We start from the raw sequence: 14,285 nt of genomic DNA, 5'->3' as shown, positions 1-14,285 counted from the left end.
TAGACTTGTCCTCGGGAGCGGGGTCTTCCGGACTCGGATTCGCTTCTCCACCCGGACACTGGCTGAGATCTTGCAGGTTCCTTACTATCCACAGCAGGTGTGTGTGGATACCTGCAGGAGCAGATCCGGACAGCCATCCGATGCCGTACGAGCTTCGCGAGATATGCTCTACGCTATGGGATAGCCGTCGATGCTTCCTCCGTGGACCAGCGGACGGATGACGGATTCTGCACGGATTATCGGTCGCATAGTCGGCCGAAACATTATGCCGAAAGCCGGACATCACCATCGGGTCACGGTGATGGAGGCCTTAGTCATCTACCGCATCTACATGGGCTTCGAGATCGATCTCTCCTACATCATTCAGCGGGTCATGCTTGGACTTAGTTCTCGCGCGGCCTAGCATGCGGAACCTTTGCTATGGGAGGCTACCGACCTTGATCTTCGGGCATTTCGGGGTGAGCTTCGAGGATACACCAGGTGGACACCGGCTCACAGGGGATACTCTATTGGGACTCGGACCATTCGTCGGATGAGACTGCAACAATCGGAGAGATCTCCCGGTCCGGGAGGGTGAGGATGATGATGAATCGAGAGGATGAGGATCAGGGGTCAAAGGATGAAGGAGAGGATATCGGTCCTGATAGTGATGATCAGGCCGGAGATGATGTAGATATGCACGAGGCTGAGCCAGTGCATCACGAGTTTCCTTCATCACACTTCGAGGCGGGTGGCCCTTCACATGCAGTTCCGGAGACTTCGGATCTTGGGGCACAGATGAGATCGATGACTTCCATGCTAGAGAGGATGGAGGTCGACAGAGAGCAGATGTATGAGAGGATGGCGTCACGACAGGATAGGATAGAGCATCGGGTGACTCAGCTAGCGGAGGAGTTCGAGCATACGAGAGATCGAGAAGATCACCTAGATAGACTGTACCCTAGGATTTCCATTTATGCATTTCAGATGTAATCGTTGTAAAAACTATTGAAATTAATGAAGTTCATTTTGTTTCACTTAATTATTGTATATTATGCACCTTTCTTTTCCTTGCATTAGTGACATTTGTTCAAGTATAATTATGGTATGTTATTCAGAAATGTTCTGTTATGCCTCAAAGGTTAAGTTTCTAATTCAGTGTTCTATTATTCACTTCTAAGAGTAGAAGAGTCATTTCAGATCAATGACTCAGGAATGTTCAGTTATTGCCTTTAGTGGTTAGGATTTCCTCGAACCTTGGGCTCTGATACCAATCTGTCACATCCTCCCAGCCGGTACCCTATCTGGCATACCCGAGAGTGTGATCCACAGCCCGAAGATCAGGTATCGAGTAATCAACCTCTCACATAAACAATAACATAATCATGAACAATCATAATAAAAGTGCGGAAGATAAACCATAGATCCAATAAGGAAGAATGAATCATAAATAAATCAGGATACTAGATATAATCAGAGTGTCAGACAGATAAGTAAAGTGAGGCAAAAATCCCACTCTACAACCAAATGGAAAAGTAGCTCGAACAAGAGAATAAACTAGACAAAATCTAATCCCAAGAGCAAGTACAATGGGTAACTAAATTGTTCTCCACTTTATAGACAACATCCTTATAAGTGTAAATCTCATAAATGGCACAAGGACGCTTCCACTCAATGGTCGGACTAAGCATCGTACGGAGCATAACCACTCGCGGGATCTTCAGTGTAATTGTGGTAACCGCAATCACCTTCCTGGAGATATGCCTCTTCGCCTTGCGCTTCTTCATAAGAACCGTCATAGTATTCAGTACCTGCAGGATAGTCTAACAAACATTGTACAATAAAGGAATGAGTTTCAAAGAAACTCAAGAAGGCGATTAAATCCATAATATCATAAATGGCAGGATTTCAGAACAAACATAAATGCAATATGATATGAGACAAGCAATGAATGAATGAATCTAACTCTATGTATGTTGATCTCTATTGGCAGACATGCTTTAAGTCATAGCACCATACTTCTTTAGGAAGGTCCGCTCACATCCTCAACCATTTAAGATATCTTGGATTCTCTCACGGATCATTTCACCGGTCTTGAGCAGCCGATTGGTAATGGGTCCTTCATCCCTCAGGACTAACCATGGCAGGGGGTTAAGTCAACACACTCTCTCACAACCATTTGGCATAAGTACCGGCGCATGTCAGGGTAAAACCTAGCCAAATGCAAGTCTTCTACTCAGTTACATCAAGTCAGATCCAGATACGTCCATTCCTCGTCCCTGACGATCCTTTCCGGTATCCTTCACACTAAAGTCCTCATAGTCCCTGACTACGGACTCATCAACCCTATTGATCATCCACATATGGTAAACGGGAAGCTCTCACGTCCTCTCACGGGTTGGTTACCGGTCTTAAGCGCCCGTGAGCCCAAGTCTAACCATATGCAACCCTACCAATAAATGGCCCCCACAATGTGATTCCTGTCCTCTCACGGGTTGGTTACCGGTCTTGAGCGCCCATGAATCCCCATTGCTACCACGGGTCGTTCGGTCTCAATACCCCTCCGATTAGGGTCTCACATAACGGGACATCCTAGCCAAACACTACTAGACAATCCTAGATATGTCATCCAACAGTTTAGGAAGGTGTCCAGAGGGCATCTCCGGAAACATCCCATAATATTCCCGTAGTAGTCCAAGGACAGAAGTGTCAAAAGGACACCTCTCCTTTCCAAACCATACTTAAGCATACACATGCATCAATTCATAACATCACATATATGGTAACTTCATATATGGAAAGAAATCAATAATTACAATCACTTGTATATAATTGGTAAGTAAATCATACATGAATCAATTTAAGCAATGCTACTGTAATCAAGGTTATGCAACAGTAGTATATCGTTGTAAGAATCTAATTAAGGAAACATATCAATGATATTCAAATATAGAAACTAGATTCATGCTATCTATGTAATTAAGGAAATAACCATCCTTACCTTTTATAACTCGCAAAGGAATCCTAAGAAATCAAGTAAGATCTTGGCAAACTTGAGAAGAAGGTCCTAAACAAGTGTATACAACATATTAGGAAAGATCCCTAACAGAAAAGATACCAAAACATCCAACACAGACCAATTTTGGAGTTGCTGTACTCATTGGTCGAGTGGATTGGTCGATCGGTCCAACGACCAATCAACGACCAATGCAGACGATAGAGAGCCTAAAAAAAACAGAGTTTTAAGATATGAAATCCGAATTTGGTGGTTCAAAATGGTACTAACCAAGGGGTAAACTACATCAGTAGTATTCTAACATATAGGGGACCTCAAAACATTAATCCAAACAAGCCATCAAGATCCAAATTAGGAAACAAAAAGTTACCATAATTAGATCAACCATGGATCTTGATGAATTCTAAATAGAAATCAAAGACAAGAACAATAGGAGGATGGATCATTGCTTCAGGTAAAGGTATCATGAAAACATACTTAGATCTTCAAGGAAATAGGCTTAGAAGCATAAATCTAAATAAGGAAACAAAACCTACCATATATGTAACTACCATGATTCATGAAGAACACATAGTATGGTAGAAGAGAAACAACTAGAGATTGATAGATCATGGATCATGAAAAGAAAACACAGCAATTAACTACTAACATGATCAATATAGAAGATCCAAGGAGATCAGAATTCAAATCAGAAGTTTAACAAGATTAAATCATGGTTTGATCATGATTCCTTCAAAAGCTTGCAATGATCATGGTTAAGATCATTGTTCTAGCCTCTAATCCTTAGGATGATCATGAGAACAAGTCCAGAGATGTTTGCAACATAGAATGCAGCATCTCCTCTACTGTCTCAACTCAAAAAGGAAAGAAAATAAGAGATAGAGGAGAAGAAGAGAGTGTAGACATACCTTTTAATGCAAAAGGAAGAGTTTCGACGAAGATCCGTCAAGAAAATCACCAAGGATGCAAGGGAAATGACTTGCAGAGGTCTTTGGTTCGTTCCAAAGAGTTTGGAGGCAGCAAATACGAAGTAGACTCGAGATTGGACTTAAATAGAGCAAGAAAAACCTAATTGCCAAAGACAGCACTCATTGGTCGAGTGGATTGGTCGACTGGTCCAGTCGACCAATGCTGACAGCAAATCCAAAACAGGGAATTGAAGACCCAGATCAAATCCAATCCTAAATGGGTTTTGCACACATGTCAAGTGACTTACCTAATAGGTAGAAATGCCTTCAAACCAAGATAGAGAGCACTCCAAGTCCATCAACTAATCCGATCTTCATCAAGATTCAGTTTCCATAAATAGAACTTCATCATCAACTCTCATGGATTCAAAGCCAGACACCAAGTCCTCTACTGGGATGGCCCAAAGCTGACTTCTTACTTTACTTCGGGTCATCGGACCTACAAATAACAAGGTTTCCAGGTCAAGGTTAGGGCTGGGTTTTACAACTATCCTCCAAGTTTCATGTTAATCCGAGACCCGGAAGACCAAATCTGGGCAAGAATCCGAAAAGCCAGCTTGCTGTCCTGGAATTGATTTGGTCGATACTATCGACCAAATGTATCGACCAATAGAGTTGCTGTCAGCAACTTTTGCCCAGTTCTGATTCGTTTGATCTCCGATTGTTCTGATTTCTTCTCTAACCTTTCATATATGCTTGTTTAGGACTTTAAGACTATTTGGGCCACTGCTTGTGATCTTGGACCATTCTCTTCTCCGATTCAAGGTAAGGATAGTTATCGATGTAATTACCTAGGATATGGAAATCTTGACTTGGTATTCCTAACCTAGTAAATATAGTTTCTATTTCATATTCTTATCGTGTTAGACTTGCTACATATGTCTTTTAACAGTAGCTTTGTGTTTACATTATATTACTTCAATGTTTTATCATGTTTATCAATTTCAATATATGATGACTTATGTCAATGTCATGAATTGAATGTTTATTATGACGTTGTATCTTGTGAACTGATATGATGAACTTGGGCATGTGATTGCTTAAGTATAACTTGGGATTGAGGGGTACCCTACTGGTGCTTCTGTCCTTGGACATCGGAGGGAATAGTATGGGATGTTCTCCGAAGGTGTCCATTGACGCTTTCCCGGGTTATTGAATGACATGCATAGGATTTGTCTAGATGTATGGCTAGGATGTCCCTATCATATCAGACCCGATTCGGAAGGGCATTGAGACCGAACAACCCGTGGTAGTAGTGTGGATTTGTGGGCGCTCAAGACCGGTATCCACTCCGTGAGAGGACATTAATTGCATTACGGTTACTCGAAAGGGGCCATTTATTGGTAGGGTTACAAATGGCTAGACTTGGGCTCACGGGCACTCAAGACCGGTGAAATGATCCGTGAGAGGGACGTGAGAGCTTCCCGTTTACCATTTGTGGATGACCAATAGGGTTGATGAGTCCGGTGAGTAATATCCGTGACTCTAGTGTGAAGGATACCGGAAAGGATCCCGAGAGGGGAGGAATGGAAGTATCTGGAACTGGCATGATATGATTAAGTAGATGACTTGCATTGGGCTAGGCTATACCCTGACATGCGCCAATACTTAGACCAAACGGTGATGTGAGAGAGCAATGGACCGAAACCCCAACCATGGATTTGTCCGAGAGGGATGCAGGACCCAATTCCCCCGGTGATGAGTGACTCGAGACTACCTAAAGAAGCATGGTGCTATGACTTAAAGCATGTCTACCATAGATGACCAGCATACTTAGAATAAAGTCATATTGCATTATATGCCTCATATCATCTGCATCATTTTATGATTATCTTGTGGTTTATGTGTGGTGGGATAACTTCCTTGCTGAGTTCTTTTGAACTCATTCCTTTTCTCGTTGCAATATTTTGTTAGGCTATTCTACGGTGATTACTCGATGACACCCTCCCCGAGGCGGACCCAGATACCTCATACTACCATCCGGAGGCTGGCTACGTTGAAGACTTCGGTGACCATACCGAAGAAGATTACCAGGCGTACCAGGGTTAGCCCCGGAGTTGTATGGGAGCAGTCATGTTGGGTCTCCATGGTCCTCAACTTTGAAGAAGATATATTTATTATGGAGGAGACTTATGAGTAGTTACCCCTTCTTTTGTGACAGTATACTTAGAAGAATTGTAATAACTTTAACTTACCTTTATAACTTGAGACTTGTACTTAACTAAATTTTGACCTCACTTCCGTTTGGTGAAGGAGTGGATTCCGCCCACTGCCTTCTTAATTTATCTGATTTGATATTTATTTCCGCACTCTGATTATGTCTGACACCTTATTTCTGAATTCCATGATCATTCATTGTTAGTTTATGATTATTATCTGTTCATGATTGTATTATCGTCGATGTGGATTATGTAGTCCCTGAACTATGGATCTTCGGGGCTGTGGATCACATCCCAGGTATGCCAGATAGGGTACCGGCTGGGTGGATGTGACAATACTAATAGTAGTCTCCTCAACAGTACGGATGAAGTCTCCTCAACAACTGTGGGGCTAACCCTGGTTGCGAATAATAATCCTCCTCGGCTCCAATATACGAATCCTCACCGACGCCACTACCCGGAGGGTAGTATATGGAATCATAGTCCGCCTCATAGGAGGTGCCATCGTAATCTTCGGTACCTGGAATGTAATCTAAAACATTTGCACAAAAGGAATGAGTTCGAAGAACTCAGCAAGGAAGTTATTCCATAATTAGAAATCATACACATTCAGAACATATAATAATGCAATGTGATATGGAACATATGATGCAGATATGAGTCTAACTCTATGAATGCTGGTCTCTAAGGTAGACATGCTTTAAGTCATAGCACCGTACTTCTCTGGGTCGTCAGTCACTCTCCCATTTCCATATCTTGGGAATGCCCGGGAAGATCGGTAAAGTCATCAAAACCATGGTAAGGGGAATCGGTCACCGCTCTCTCACATCACCATTTGGTCAAGTAATCGGCGCATGTCACAAGTAAAGCCTAGCCCAATGCAAGTCATCTACTCAGTCGGTCAAGTCAGATTCAAATACGTCCATTCCTCGCCCCCGACGATCCTTTCCGGTATCCTTCACACTAGAGTCAGCGAAATCCCGGATTTCGGACTCATCAACCCTATTGGTCATCCACATATAGTAAACGGGAAGCTCTCACGTCCTCTCACGGATTGGTTACCGGTCTTGAGCGCCCGTGAGCCCAAGTCTATCCATATGCAACCCTACCAATAAATGGCCCCTTTCAGGTATCCGTAGCATGGTTTATGTCCCCTACTGGATTGACTACCGGCCTAGAGCGCCCATCCAACCATACACTACCACGGGTTGTTCGGTCTCAATGCCCTTCCGATTCGGGTCTGACACGACAAGGATGAACCTAGCCACACCACTAGACACTCCTATGTATGTCATCCAATAACTCGGGAGAGTGTCGATAGGCACCATCGGAGAATAGCCCATACTATTCCCTCCGATGCCCAAGGACAGAAGTGTCAGTAGGACACCCTCCAATCCCAAGTCATACGTAAGCAATCACACATCAAATCTCATCATTTCTCATGCATCCAATGCATATTCATAATAGTACTCAAATCATGATATTGAAACGAATCATTATAAACATAAGCAAATCAAAATGATAGAGTAACACAACAATTGTATAAAGATTTAAATATTACTGTTCCAACACATATGTATCAGTATCATAATGATTGAAAGAATTTAGGGACTTCATTCTTTGAATAAAGCATAGTTCAATATTTGATGACTTATATGTTTATGGATATAACCATCCTTACCTTGGATGAGTTGATGATGAATTGAGAATACCAAGAATAGTCCAATAGAAGTGTTAAGGCCCTAAACAAACATCAATAATAAATTAGAAAAGAAGTCGGGAAGATCGGATATCATTCGAGTCAAAACTGACCAAGGTTGCTGTCAGCAACAACTTTGGTTGATGGTATCAACCAAAATGATCGACCAAAATAGTCCTCGGGCAGAATAGTAGATTTTGGGGATTTTTGGTCCGAAATGAGTCTTCCGGTGTTTGGATCAATCTGGAATTTGGAGGCATACTTAACAACAGTAGTAGGACACTATAAATCAAGGAATTAACCCAATCCAATGGTCTAATTAAAAAGCCCCAATTTAAGCTATCAAGTTCAAGTGATAAACATCATGGTATGAGTTGGAATTGATTGCATTGATGAGTAATAGCATGCAATAGTTAGAGGAACTAATAGAAATTCGATTGGAATCATATGGCAATGTTAAACATGAACATAATACACTTTATAGCTCAGTTTGATATCAAATGGTGTGGTGTTAATAGGTAAATCATGGAATACATATGCTAGGCATGAGATATAAGCATTAGCATCAATGAATGGTTAAGGGAATCATGGATTGAGCATGAGTAGGCACTTGGAGTGGTGGTTGCAAGGTTGCAGCACCATTCCAAATGTCCCATCAGCAAGATGACAATAGAAAGGAGTAGAAAAATGGTAGGGTAGAGAGTGGAATGAAGAGTCTTACCTTAGTGTAGAAGATGAAGGCAAGAATCAATGATAAACTAAGTGTCTTTGATGAGATACCCTTCACACTAACCAAGGAGCTGCTTTGGGAAGCTCTCCCCACGTTTCCAGGTGAGAAAAATGATTGCAAAAGGCTCAAGGCTCGAGGTCATATTAAATAGAAAAGGAATATTCCATGGAATCATTAACTTGGCAGACTGGGACATTTTGGTCGATGGTATCGACCAAAATGATCGACCAAGATGATTTCAGCAGAAAACTCAGGTTTAGAACAGCAACTTCAAGTAGGGATTTGAAAGGCTATACAAGGTCAAATTGAGTGAGGTTTTCTTCCACAATTCAATTAAGAAGTCTAGTTTCTAGGAATACCTTCGGATTGTGCACAGGAGGTCATTTGGTACATCAATCATGTTAATCTTCTCCGATGCGCAGACTTTCCTTAAACACTGACAATGCATTTAAGCAAGGGGTATCATTGTCAATGTCCATGGACTCGGTCTCCAAATCATGATCATCAATCAGGATGGTCCATAGATCTCTTCTTCCACCGCTTCGGGTCCTCGGACCTGAATACAACAGTGGATCCGGGTCAGGGTCAAGGTTAGAATAGGGCTGGATATTACAAATAGGGTTGATGAGTCCGTAGTCCGAGTTGGTTGTAGCCATAGGATACACTAACTCTAGGGTGAAGGATACCAGAAAGGATCCCGGGAGGGGAGGAATGGAAGTATCTGGATCTAAGTTGATATAACTAAGTAGAAGACTTGCATTTGGCTAGGCTTAACCTTGACATGCGCTAGTACTCAGACCAAACAAAGGTGTGAGAGAGTGTTGACCTAAACCCCAGCCATGGAATGTCTGAGAGGGATGCGGGACCCATTACCAACCGAAGAACCCAAGATACCGAGATGGTTGAGGGAGAGTGATTCAGACCCTACCCAGAGGAGTATGGTGCTATGACTTAAAGCATGTCTGCCAAAAGAGACTAGCATACATAGAGTTAGAAGCATATCTGCATTGTCTGTTTTATAATCATATTTCATTCGGTATGATTTGCTATCATGTGTTATTACGGAATGAACTACCTTGCTGAGTTCTTTTGAACTCACTTCTTTTTGCAACATCTTTGTTAGACTTATCTGCAGGTACTGATGTTTATGATGGTCAATACTATGAAGGCTTATCAGGATTAGTTCGACTCTAGCACTTGTGTGCCAGCGATGAGACATCCTCTTTTTCTCTTTTGGATATTTTACTTTATAGATTCGATCAGACCTTACTTTCATTTTGGGAACCGATTGTAATCTTTCTTTTACTTTTGATCTACTTTTCTGTTGCTACTGTAGAGTATATTTTCCGCTACACTCTACATTTGATTTATTCTATTCGTATCATTTTTTTGCACTCTGATTGTATTCTTGAACCTTATCTTGATCTCTTGATTAATATAGTTAACTTTGATTTAATCTTGTTCTCGATTATATTATTGTAAATGTGGGAGGTTGGTTTCCTCAATACTAAATCTTTGGGATTGTGGATCACACACTCGGGTATGCCAGATAGGGTACCGGTTGGGTGGATGTGACAACAGAGCACCCTTCCCTACATGGTGCAGCTTCGGAAATCAATGTAGAAGATCATGACCAGTGGTGGGACTGGTACATAGGTTTGGACCACACCGATGGCTCTTATTGATGGTGTCACATCCTCCCAGCCGGTACCCTAACTGGCATACCCGAGAGTGTGATCCACAACCCGAAGATCAGGTATCGAGTAATCAACCTCCCACATAAACAATAACATAATCATGAACAATAATAATCGATGTGCGAAAGATAAACCATAGATCCAAATAAGGAAAGAATGAATCATATATAAATCAGAGTACTAAATATAATCAGAGTGTCTAAATCAAATAAGTAAAGTGAGGCGAAATCCCACTCTACAACCAGCGGAAATGTAGTTCTAAAAGAGAAGAAACAGAATAAAATCTAATCCCAATAGCAGGTACAATAGGTAACTAAATTGTTCTCAATCTTATAGACAATATCCCTATAAGTATAAATCTCATAAATGGCACAAGGGCGCTTCCACTCTATGGTTGGACTAAGCATCGTACGGAGCATAACCATTCACGGAATCTTCAGTGTAATTGTCGTAACCGCAATCACTTTCCTGGAGATATGCCTCTTCTCCTTGCGCTTCTTCATACGAGCAGTCATGATACTCGAACCTCAGTAGAGTAGTCTAACAAACATTGTACAAAAGGAATGAGTTTCAAAGAAACTCAAGAAAAGCGATTAAATCCATAATAACATAAATGGCAGGATTACAAAACAAACATAAATGCAATATGGTATGAGACAAACAATGAATGTATGAATCTAACTCTATGTATGCTGGTCTCTAATGGCAGACATGCTTTAAGTCATAGCACCGTACTTCTTTAGGAAAGTCTCATTCACTCATCATCAGTTGGTAATGGGTCCTTCATCCCTCAGGACATTCCATGGCTGGGGTATAGGTCACCACTCTCTCACATCACCATTGCTCTAAGTACCGGCGCATGTCAGGGTTAAAGCCTAGCCAAATGCAAGTCTTCTACTCAGTTACATCAAGTCAGATCCAGATACGTCCATTCCTCGCCCCTGGCGATCCTTTCCGGTATCCTTCACACTAGAGTCCTCATAGTCCCTGACTACGGACTCATCAACCCTATTGGTCATCCACATATGGTAAACGGGAAGCTCTCACGTCCTCTCACGGGTTGGTTACCGGTCTTGAGCGCCCGTGAGCCCAAGTCTAACCATATGCAACCCTACCGATAAATGGCCCCCACAATGTGATTCCTGTCCTCTCACGGGTTGGTTACCGGTCTTGAGCGCCCATGAATCCCCATTGCTACCACGGGTTGTTCGGTCTCAATACCCCTCCGATTAGGGTCTGACATAACGGGACATCCTAGCCAAACACTACTAGACAGTCCTAAATATGTCATCCAACAGTTTAGGAAGGTGTCCAGAGGGCATCTCCAGAAACATCCCATAATATTCCCGTAGTAGTCCTAGGACTGAAGTGTCAAAAGGACATCTCTCCTTTCCAAACCATACTTAAGCATACACAAGCATCAATTCATAACATCACATATATGGTAACTTCATATATGGAAAGAAATCAATAATTACAATCAACTTGTGTATAACTGATAAGTAAATCATACATGAGTCAATTTAATATAAACAAGTAATGTTACCGATATCAAGACAGTACCACAGTAGTATAACATTGTAAGAATCTAATTAAAGAAATAAATTAACAAGATTCAAATATAGAAACTAAGATATGCAATTTATGTTGTTAAGGAAGTAACCATCCTTACCTTTTATAACTTGCAAAGGAATCTTAAGAAATCAAGTAAGATCTTGACAAACTTGAGAAGAAGGTCCTAAACAAGTGTATATAATATATTAGGAAAGATCCCTAACATAAAAGATATCAAAACATCCAAAACAGACCAAATCTGGAGTTACTGTACTCATTGGTCGATTGGATTGGTCTACTGTCCCAGTCGACCAATCAGTCGACCAATGGAGACAGTGGCCTACAAAATCAGAGTTTTAAGAATAAAGAACCAAATTTGGTGGTTCAAAAGGGTACTAAACAAGGGGTAAACTACATTGGTAGTATCCTAACATACAGAGGACCTCAAAACACTAATCGAATCAAGTTTTCAAGTTACAAATTAGGAAACAAAAAGTTACCATAATTAGATCAATCATGGTTCTTGAAGAATTCAAGATACAAATCATAGACAAGAACAATCGGAGAATGAATCATTGATTTTGATAAAGATATCATGGAAGGCATACTTAGATCTTCAAGAAAATAGATCTAAGAACATAAATCTAAATAAGGAAACAAAACCTACCATAGATGTATCAGTCATGATTCTTGAAGAAAGCATGGTATGGTAGAAGAGAAACAACTAGAGATTGATAGATCATGGATTATGTAAAGAAAACATAGCGATTGACTACTAATATGATCAATATAATAGATCTAAGAAGATCAGAATTTAAATCAAAAGATGAACAAAGACAAGATCATGATTTGATCATGATTCCTTCAAAAGCTTGCAATGATCATGGTTAAGATCATCACATTAGCCATTAATCCTTAGGAAGATCATGAGAGATAAGTACAGAGATGTTTGCAACAGAGAATGCAGCATCTCCTCTACTGTCTCAACTCAAAAAGGAAAGAAAACAAGGATGATGAAGAAGAAGAGAGTGTAAACATACCTTTTTGTGTAAGAACACGAGTTTTGACGAAGATCCGTCAAGATAAACACCAAGGACGCAAGGGAGATGACTTGCAGAGGTCTTTGGTTCGTTCCAAAGAGTTTGGAGGCAGAAAATATGAAGAAGACTCGAGATTGGACTTAAATAGAGCAAGCAAGACCTAATTACCAAAGACAGAACCCATTGGTCGATTGGATTGGTCGACTGGTCCAGTCGACCAATGAGTCGACCAATCAGTTCAGCAACTTCTAAACAGGGAATTGAAGGCCCAGATCAAATCCAACCCTAAAGGGGTTTTGCACACATACCAAGTGACTTACCTAATAGGTAGATTTGCCTTCAAACCATGATAGAGAGCACTCCAAGTCCATCAACTAATCCGATCTTCATCAAGATTCAGTTTCCATAAATAGAACCTCATCATCAACACTCATGGATTCAAAGCCAGACACCAAATCCTCCACTGGGATGGCCCAAAGCTGACTTCTTACTTTACTTCGGGTCACTGGACCTACAAATAACAAAGTTTCCGGGTCAAGGTTAGGACTGGGTTTCACAGATGGTAGTAGGCATCATCTTATTGGCCAATGGGTTCGTGAGTTAGAAGCTGATTTGAAGTTGCAAGAGCACAACCCTAAGGTGAAGAAGATGAAGACTAAAGATGAAGAAGAGCCAATGGAAGATTTTGATTAGTTTACTCTTGTTCTTCTAGACTTTTTATTTTATATTTTTTTATTGTAATAGCTTTAGACTATGCTTTGGATTTTCGATCTACCTTCCATTTGGTTTGTGGGGTATATTTTCGCTATACTCTACGATTATCTTTTTGATTGGTATCTTGTATTCCGCACTCTGATATTCTTTTGGGATTCTTTATTGATTGTTATTCTTAATTTACTTCAATACAGTGATTTGTTCTTGCTTTTGATTGTATTATTGTGCTATGTGGGATATGATTGCCTTAAACTTGATCTTCGGGGCTGTGGTATCACACACTCGGGTGTGTTTTAAGGTTGTTTTTGGCTATGCACAATGGGACCCGTGCTGCTGCCCAGGCGAACCCTAATCTTGCTGTTGTGCCTAATGTTGAAAGATTGGCAGGAACTCCTCATACCAGGCTGATGTAGAGTTTTTTGAAGTTGCAAGTCTCGAGTTTCACCGGAGTGATGAAGGATACTCTGTTCCCGAATAAGTGGCTAAGGGAACTAGAGAAAGCTTTAGAAACTTGCAGTGCTCTATAGCACAAAGGATTCTTTTCGCTGAGCAAAAGCTTCAGCAGGAAGCAGATGCGTGGTGGAATGCTACCTACCCTATTTTGGAAGATCTGCATGTGGATGGTATCTCTTAGGAAATATTTAAAGAAGATTTTTCCAAGAACTATTTCCTTGAGTCTGAAGGATGCGAAAGAGTCGGAGTTCATGGCTCTTACGCAAGGTCCCCTTT

This window comes from Hakea prostrata, chromosome 8 (genome assembly GCF_041222555.1).
Source record: "Hakea prostrata isolate BN-2017 chromosome 8, UWA_Hpros_2, whole genome shotgun sequence".
Lineage (NCBI taxonomy): Eukaryota > Viridiplantae > Streptophyta > Magnoliopsida > Proteales > Proteaceae > Hakea > Hakea prostrata.
This window is presented reverse-complemented; position numbering follows the sequence as displayed.